Source organism: Hemitrygon akajei, unplaced genomic scaffold (genome assembly GCF_048418815.1).
Source record: "Hemitrygon akajei unplaced genomic scaffold, sHemAka1.3 Scf000061, whole genome shotgun sequence".
NCBI classification, from domain to species: domain Eukaryota; kingdom Metazoa; phylum Chordata; class Chondrichthyes; order Myliobatiformes; family Dasyatidae; genus Hemitrygon; species Hemitrygon akajei.
In genome coordinates this window covers 2,283,943-2,293,718 of record NW_027331947.1, presented here as the reverse complement: position 1 = coordinate 2,293,718, position 9,776 = coordinate 2,283,943, and the positions used below count along the sequence as shown (strand labels likewise).

Here is a 9,776-nt window from a genome sequence, read left to right as displayed (position 1 = left end):
GAAAGGCAGGAGGACACAACCATGGTTGAATTGAGAAGCTTAAGCCAACATAAAAGCCAAAGAGAGGGCAAACAAAACAGCAAAAGCTATTGGGAAGCTAGAAACCAACAGAAGACGATGAAAGAAAATGTTCAGATGAGCTCAGGGCATGGATGATGATTAATGAGTCTTGGTAGCACCCAAAAGTCTGAGGCTTTTAAAGGAAGAAAATATCCGGGGATTCAATATCTCCAGAAAGCCAAGGTTCCCTGCACCAGTTACGTTTCAACTTTTACATTGTTAGGCACATACAAACACTATACCCTCAAAATCTCACTTCTGAAGGCCTCCCACTTACAAAGTACTCCGTTGTCAGAAAACAGCCTGTTCCAATCCACACTTGTCAGATCCTTTCTGATACCATCAAAATTGACCTCTCTCCAATATAGAATCTCAACCCATGGTCCAGACCTCTCTTTTTCATCTTTATTTTGAATTTCATGGCATTATGATCACTAATTTCTGTCACCAGCCCTGATCATTGCCTAACAGCTTATTGCACACTTCTACATTGGGAATTTTACGTACCAATTAAGGGCACATTTGACAAACTCTACCCCATCTAGTCCTTTTACAGTATGGGAGTCCCAGTCAATATATGGAAAGTTAAAATTACTTACTGAATAACTTTTGTTCCTTGGCATGGTCTGCAATCTATCTACAAATTTGTTCCTCTAACTCCCTCAGACTATTGGGTGCAACCACGTCCCAATAATGTCTACAATATCATAATTCCCTGTCCTGAGCTCATCTGGCTTTCCTACGATGCTTCTTGCATTGTGATATACACAGCTCAGCACATTCATCGCACCATGCTCAACCATTTGATTGCTGACTCTGTCTGAGGTCTGAACAATATCTGACTGGTATCAAGAAAACAACCTCTCCGTCATTATCACAAAAACAAAGGAGCTGATTGTGGAGGACAGGAGGAGTGGAGACACAGATAAGGGTGTCACCCTGGGACTAGTGAACAACCGACAGCTTCCCCAGTTTCTGAACCCCCAGTGGTGGGCACTTAATCTGGACTCCACAACGTTTGAACCCCTTCCGCCAGTGGCCGACTCTCATGTGACTCTGTGCTATGACCCTACGGGGTGCTCATTGAGGAAAGCCAATATTATGCACGCCTCTAGCGAGAGAAGTTCCCAGTCATGGTGATTGGACAGGATTAAGGAAAAGAGGGCAGTGCATTACGGGCCGAAGTTCCGGATTTCCTTTGGTGACAGACAGGACTGGCGGCTCCCCATACCACCATTAGGGTTTGACCTGGGTTCAAGTCAAAGAGCCTAGAGTTCATTGCCTACATCCTGTCGAAACAAGCCTCCAGCACCGAGGGAGACTGGCAAGACTTGGCCGCGGGCCAGCTCTGATACTGGAAGGACTTTGAGGTGAAGACAGGACATCTGGTAAGACTCTTTTTTAATATTGATTGAACCCAAGACATTGCACACAATCTCTGCTCAATTTCAGGCAATGAAGTTGACTGCACCAACTGCCCCCCATCCAGATCACCATGAAAGGAGGACAGACTCTCCCAACCATTCCACAATACCCCCTCTAGCCCGAGGTAACGTTTCTTGAGGATGGAAGCTCTTTTGTGGATCCATCAGGAAAACGATATCCTGACTATGCGATAGTGACGGACAGTGAAGTAATTGAACAGGCCTCTTTTGAAGCAGCTGTCTCCGCCCAGAAGGCTGAGCTGTTTGCTCTGACTCGTGCCTGTATCCCAGCAACAGACTAAAGTGGGAACATTTACACAGACTCCCGTTATGCATTTGGAATTGTACATGACTACGGGGCTCTCTGGGAACATGGGGATTCCTGACTTCTTCTGGCCACCCCATTAGTAATGCCACCTTTGTAAACAACCTACACAGCGCTCTACAGCCTCCTCGAGTTTTGGCTATTATTAAATGAGCAGCCCACACCCACATGTCGACTGAGTCACTAAATGCAATGTTTTAGTGGATGAGACAGCGAAAAGTGCGTCACAATCCTCAGTAGTTGTAGTCCCCTCGGGTTCCCGTCAAGCAACCCTCCGTGACTTATGCAGAACAGGTTTGCCAGACATGAGGGAGGTACATACTTTTCAGGGGGACGTCTCTGAGGAGGAGCGCAAATTGTGGTCCCAGATGGGGTGCCAGAAAGAACCCAACCTAGCTTTTTGGATTACCCACCGGGACAGGTTTGTGTTCCTACACAGTTTTTACCAATATTGGTCAATCATATACATGATTTAACACACCTGGGAAAGGAGGGAGTAGTTGGTAACCTGTACCCTGCACATCGGGTAAGACTCCTTGCCAGGTGGACCCTTTTTGTGTCTACAAGTTGATTTTATTGAATTGCCTAGAGTACATTGCTATAGATACTGCTTAGTTATTATCGATGTGTTTAGTAGATGGATTGAAGCTATTGCAACTACAAATAATACTGCTAAGTCTGTTGTGAAGTTATTATTATGGGAAATAATTCCCATGTACGGCCTGCCAAAGAAGCTAAGCTCTCACAATGGCCCACACTTTGTGGTGAAAGTAAACAAAGGGGTACGTAACAAACTAGCTATCAAGCAACAATTCCATTGTGTACACCACCCACGGGCCGCTGGCAGAGTGGAAAGAGTCAATGGTATTCTGAAGAGTAAACTGGCCAGACTAACAGCGGAGACTGGACTCACTTGGTTGAAGGTCCGACCATTGGCCCGATTCCACATGAGGGTTACCCCACAGGGGAAAACAGGGTTGTCACCAGCTGAAATCATTTCTGGACGGCCCATGAAGACACCCTGGGGACTAAGACCTTGTGTACCATTGCTCCCAGAAAGTCTACCAGCAAAATTGGATATGCATACCCGAAGGGAAGAGATTGGGAAATATGTATGCCAACTAACCAAAAATTTCCAAGCATTACATTCACAGGTACGACAGGCTTACAAGGAAGAGAACTACCCCACAGAGAGGAGTGACTATCCCACCACAAAACATGGGAATTTTGTCCTAATCCAGAACTGGGATTGAGGGAAACTCTGACCTCAGTGGAGAGGAACATATCAGGTGTTACTGACCACTCTCACAGCTGTGAAACCGAAGGGGCAATCTCGATGGATACATTGAACAGACTGAAAATGTGTTACAGAAGGAACTGAGTAGAAGGGCTCTCTTGGACTTAAGGAAAATGTATTCGTTGATAGTGGTCTTTGTGTTTTGTCTTATTGCTCAAACAACATCCGTGGACCCCCATGTTAACACCTTTCTGTCTCTCTGTCACACCTATGCCAAACAGGCAGAACTAGGGGCCTGCTGGGTTTGTGCTGCAATTCCACAGCATGATAAAACTATGATTCCAATGTCAGTAATCCCGCTCAACCAGCGTGAGGAACTCTCAGCCTGGGCTTTCTCAAATGACACTCGGGGAAGTGAGGTGAGTAACTGTGGTCCAGTCAGAGATGACTGTGACTGTCAGTGTTTTGAGGGATGGTATCTCAAGTTCCCATCAAATGGAACTTCCTACACTGGGAAACATGCATCCTGGTCTTACTTGCAAAGTGCCCAGCAGCGGAGAGGAATAACAGATTGAGTGCTTTTGGATAATCACTTTTCTCTCCTATGGAGTAGCCAGGAATTCACGAGAGATAACCAAGTTACCTACAGCACTTGAGGAGCTGGGCACAATACTGCAGGGGCCCTGACAGAAACACAGGCCCAAGTAACAGAAATATCTACTGAAATGATTGCAATCTGGCAAACAGTCATGCAGAATTGTATGGCTTTAGATTTTATCCTAGCTGAGAAAGGGGGAACCTGTGGTATTATTGACACAGAATGCTGCACCTATATCCCTGATGAATCTACTAACATTACATCCCTCTCCAAGCACACTGCCTAGGAGATTGACAGCATCTAGAAAGTAAGGCAGGATTTACACCGGTTCACTGAAGGGTTAAAATGGTGGTCTTTGTAGGTCAGTTCAGTAATACATGGAGCAGTATATTGCATTATGGCCTAATAATTGTCCATATCATTGTTATAAATACTGTTGTACGCTGTTTTTTTCCCCACTGTTAAGTCAATGTAGTACTCGTTTGCTTTCCCTGCAAAAAATTACTGCTTTGTTGATCATGTAATGATCAAAAGGAGGGAATGATAAAATGTGTAAAAGGGTTAACACTTTGTTAAAAAATAGCAGCCTGTTTTTCTGAAAGAAACTGCTGATAATCAACAGATGTTCTAAGCCATGCTGAGCCATATTTCTTCTTGCGGGTAGCTAGCTAGGGTTTCAAGATGCTTATCTCCTTGCGCATTCACATCTAGAGATAGGATAGCTTCGGTCTGTTCTGTGTGTGTAAGCCATTATGACTGTTTTGTAATCTGTCTTTAGGGGCTCCAGCTTGTCATGTAGTAAATAACTTTGGCTCCAGCCTGTCTTGTGTGGGGAGTATCTGGACGGATATATCTGTGGTGTAAGGGGAATTGTTAGTCAGTTAGTGGATTGGACGGGAACAGTCATCAACTGTTCCTTTTTGAGCGACTAACTGAGTAAGCCCGATGCTTGGAATAAAGAGTTTGTACTTATACAGTCTCTCAGTGACTTTATCCGGATTCGACTTCCACATAATGGGAGTGGTTTCAAAGGGCTGGGCTGCTGGATGCACATTACCAGACCTGGAGTGATTGCAACTGGGTCTGACAGAGGCATAACTGGTTCTTCTGGGCATGTTCAGTCTCACCCCAGCTATTTCCTACCTTCCTTTGTACAGGTATGTAATGTCTAAAGAACAGTAAATGAGACTCACCAAACTTTCTCCTGACTGAATCACTGGAATCTCCAAGCCAGTTGGGTTCTCTCCAGTTGATGCTCACAATCCACGGGTTGGTTCACTTGTTGCTGTTCCCTCGTCTTCACTCGTGGTTTGCTTCCAGTTGGGGTTTTTCTTCCAATAAATCTCTCACTGCAGGTCTAACTTTAAATTGAAAGATAATGACGCAAATTAACAACAAAAAAGAGAACCAAACATTTCTGCTTAATGTTATTAAGAACAAAACTCACTGAAATTTAAATATTGAAGGCGAATATACAGTAATGATCTCAATGGACAATCGTTTATTGTCCCACACACGTCACAAAACGATATGGGATAAGAAGGAGCCATCATTCAGTCATGGTAAGACATAAGCACAGAATCAGATGATTCAATCCATCTGATCTGCTCCACCATTCAACCATGGTTGATTTTTATTCCGACACCATATTCCTGCCTTCCTCCTGTAACCCTGTAGCTACTTAGCAATCTTGAATGTATTAATCTCCGTCATAAATATATCCAAACGGCAGCCTCAACCAAACTCCGCGGCAACAAATTCCACACTTCAGACACTTTTGGCCAAAAGATTTTTCTCAACTGAATTTTAACAGGAAGCATTTGTATTCTGAAACAGTGCTGTTAGATCACAGACTCTCCGTTTAATATAAACACCTCTCCATGTCCACTGTATCCAGGCTTTTCAGCATTCGGTAGGCTTACCTAACCATACATCCGCCCCACATCCCCCCACCGTCCCTCTGAACTCCATCGAGCACAGGTCCGGAGCCATCAAATGCTCCTCATACATAAAGCCGATCGTTCCTGATATTATTCATGTCAACCTTGTTATCAACACGCCACGTGATCTTGCGTCACAAAGCGGAGGGCGGGGGAGATCTCCGGCACACAGCCTTACGTGACCTGTTCGTGGGTCTCCCATTTCAACCCTGCGGAAATAGACAGCCTGGACTCCTGGTTTGAATCGTTCAATGCAGATTAAGTGAAGTCGACACATTTATGCCGAGCCCATATAACTGGAAAATAAATGAGTAACTGGCCCACAGTTCGGGGCTCACGGCCAACATCGGATCTCCCCGCTCGAGATCGGTCTCAATACTCACAAATAGAAAAGTGATATCTTCAGCCTGGAGACAGTAATCGGGATCCCCGGCTCCCCAATATAGGAGACGCGAAGCCTTTCTCGATCCCGCAGACTTCAGCACTGCGCGTTAGGGAAAACAGCACACACCCGGAGACAGTGAGCATGCGCGAAGTGTGTGCCACGTCATCAAGAGGGCGGGGCCTCAGAAAAGGTTGCGCGATGTTGCCCTCCTGCGGTTTAATGGGGGGGGGGGGGGGTGTTAACTGGATCACGTGACCCCCAGACAGATGTCCAGTTACCCACCACTCTGTGGAAAGAAGCAAACTTGCCGCTCACATCTCCATTCACCTTAAATGTATTAGACATTTCAACCCCCAGGAAAAATATATTGTCTGTCCACTCGGTCTACTCCTCTCGTAATCTGAAAAACATCCATCCAGTCTCACCCCAGCCTGCACCGCTCTGGAGAAAACAACACAAGTTTGTCCAGCCTCTCGTTACAGCTCATGGCCTCTAATCCAGGCAGTGTCCTGGTAAACCTCTTCCCCGCCCTCTCCAAAGCCCCGACATCCTTCCGAGAATGGGGGCGACCAGAACTGTATGAAACACTCCAGATGTGGTCTAAATAGTTTTATAAAACTGTGTTACGAACTGTAACGTTTTAGAAACGAACCAGCAGCAATAGAGTTCACACTGGAGTCTGGTTTTGATGTTAATACCACTCTCTTTATTGGTCTCTACTTATAACATAGTAACTTAACGAAATAAAGGAAAGTTAGCAGTGTTAAGTGTATATATGTGTAAATATTGCTCCCAGACTATCGAGCCTGACGGAACAAAGCTCAGAATCTTGAGATGGTAAAGTAGGAAAGTTCAGTAATACACGGAATAAATGATGGGAGAGAGATATTTGTAATCCAGGGTGAAACGTAGAGAAAAGGTTGTTACATCAAAATAACCGTCAATGAAGTTCTTATCCGTTGAATCCGTCCACATACGAGTTATCAGCGAAAGTGACCTGTCACAGGAATACCGTCTCCCAGGGGTTACCACACAACATACCCAGGCAAGGGTTAACACAAGATATTCCAAAATCCACTCCTATGGATTATACGAAGTGACAGCCACACACATTCGTTGTGGTTCCGTGTCCCGATGATCAACCCACTCTTGTGGGCATAGGAGAGTTCCAAGCCTCAGCTGCGACTAACTGAAGCTATCAGCTTTTCCAGTCTCTCTCTCTCTTTAGACTGGCCGACTGTCTGTCTGAAGCTAGAACAAAAGCTGCAGAAAAAAAGCATGAAGGAGGTGTGGGATGGGATGAAGATCATCACCGGATGCGGTGCAAAGCGGGTGGGAAACATAAGTGGAGATGTGGAGAAAGCGAACCAGCTGAACAACTTCTTCAATAGGTTCGACAGCACAATCTCATCCTCACCGCAGAACTCCACACCAGGCTTGTCTTTCTACTCGTCCTCCCTCTTACTTCCCTCACAGGAAAATAGCCACTCACAGGAGACCTTGCCCACGCCCAGGATTACGGCTGCACAGGTGGAAGGTCAACTGAGGAAGATCTGTACCAGCAAGGCGGCTGGACCGGATGGAGTTTCCCCACGATTACTGAGGGCCTGTGCGACTGAGCTGGGAGAACCACTACAGCGCATCTTCAACATGAGCCTGGAGCAGAGAAGAGTACCTAGACAGTGGAAAACATCCTGTATTATCCCGGTACCGAAGAAACCACAACCAAAGGAGTTGAATGACTTCATACCTGTTGCCTTGACGTCGCACGTGATGAAGACCATGGAGCGGCTGATAATACAGAATCTGAGGCTACAAACCAGGCACGCCCGGGATCCTCTTCAGTTTGCGTATAAGGAGAAGGTGGGAGTGGAGGATGCTATCACGTATTTGCTGCACAAATCCCTCTCTCACCTAGATGGGGTCAGTGGTGCTGTGAGGATTACATTCCTGGACTTCTCTAGTGCCTTTAACACCATCCAGCCCAAGATCTTAAGGCACAATCTAACGGAGATGGGAGTAGACTCTCACATGCTGGATTGGATAGTGGACTACTTGACAGATAGACCTCAGTATGTGCGGTTGGGAGACTGTAGGTCTGACACGGTGGTCAGCAGCACAGGAGCGCCGCAGGGGACCGTGCTCTCTCTGGTCCTGTTCACCCTGTACACATCAGACTTCCAATACAACTCGGAGTCCTGCCATGTGCAGAAGTTCGCTGATGACACGGCCATAGTGGGGTGTGTCAGGAATGGACAGGAGGAAGAGTATAGGAAACTGATACAGGACTTTGTGATATGGTGCAACTCAAACTACCTGCGTCTCAATATCACCAAGACCAAGGAGATGGTGGTGGACTTTAGGAGATCTAGGCCTCATATGGAACCAGTGATCATTAATGGAGAATGTGTGGAGCAGGTTAAGACCTACAAGTATCTGGGAGTACAGTTAGACGAGAAGCTAGACTGGACTGCCAACACAGATGCCTTGTGCAGGAAGGCACAGAGTCGACTGTACTTCCTTAGAAGGTTGGTGTCATTCAATGTCTGTAGTGAGATGCTGAAGATGTTCTATAGGTCAGTTGTGGAGAGCGCCCTCTTCTTTGTGGTGGCGTGTTGGGGAGGCAGCATTAAGAAGAGGGATGCCTCACGTCTTAATAAGCTGGTAAGGAAGGCGGGCTCTGTCGTGGGCAAAGTACTGGAGAGTATAACATCGGTAGCGGAGCGAAGGGCGCTGAGTAGTCTACGGTCAATTATGGAAAACCCTGAACATCCTCTACATAGCACCATCCAGAGACAGAGAAGCAGTTTCAGCGACAGGTTGCTATCGATGCAATGCTCCTCAGACAGGATGAAGAGATCAATACTCCCCAATGCCATTCGGCTTTACAATTCAACCGCCAGGAGTAAGATATGTTAAAGTGCCGGGCGAAGACTCAATGTATTTAAGTAAACTATTTAAGAACTTTTTAAAAGCTTTTATTAATGCTTTTTTAGAGAGTGATTTAGATGCATATCATATTTTTACTGAGTTAAGTATTGTATGTAATTAGTTTTGCTACAACAAGTGTATGGGACATTGGAAAAAATGTAGAATTTCCCCATGGGGATGAATAAAGTATCTATCTATCTATCTAGATCGCTCTCTCTCTCTTATGGTTCAGTCCACAGTTACCGCTGTCAGTCTGTGACTGACGTCATAGCCCCGCCTCCTCACGCCGGCGCTCTTAAAGAAACAGTCACAGTACGACCGCAGGCTCGTAACAGCCGCAACACAACTTCCCGACTTTTGAACTCAATGCTTCAACTAATAAAGACAACCATGCCATTTGCTTTCTTAACCACCCGATCAATCTGTGCAGTCTCTCTCAGTGAGCGATGAACTTGGAGTCTAAGATCCCTCTGATCATCAACACTGTTCAGGGTTTTGCATTTAACAGTGTACTGTCTCATACATTCGACCTACCGAGCTGCCAAGATGATCATCACTAATCAAATCTCACTGAGATTTCTCAGGTCCTGTTGAATTTATTGCCAAGTGCACAAGTACGGGAAGGTACAGGTACAGAGAAACACTGACTTGTGGCAGCATCACAGGCAAGTACATTCAGATAACACACGGAACATAAATTATACGATTCTCTGTCAGTAACAATCTGTAAATATGTTTTATGTCATTAACAATATATAAAATACATTGTGTCATGATCAATATTGAAATGTGCATTTTGTGTCAATAACAGTCTTGGAAATGTTGAATTTGGTCCCTGTCTCCATTCCTCCTGTAATCCACAACCAGCTCCTTTGT

The 9,776-nt window shown here is 45.5% G+C and overlaps 1 protein-coding gene across 3 annotated transcripts in view; it reads right to left on the bottom strand.

The window, feature by feature from the left end:
- The window catches only part of LOC140721777 (uncharacterized), a 455,764-nt gene extending 449,672 nt beyond the window's left edge, over positions 1-6,092 (bottom strand). For 2 of the 3 annotated variants that reach the window (XR_012097454.1, XM_073036573.1), the window contains exons 1-2: positions 5,968-6,092; positions 4,838-5,005 (exon numbers count right to left, since the gene is read on the bottom strand). The gene's annotated coding sequence lies outside the window, so the exon portion shown is untranslated. Of the gene's footprint in view, positions 1-4,837; positions 5,006-5,566; positions 5,664-5,967 lie in introns of those variants that run through there. The other variant, XM_073036574.1, reaches the window with a different exon arrangement.
- Between the last annotated feature and the right edge of the window lie 3,684 nt (positions 6,093-9,776).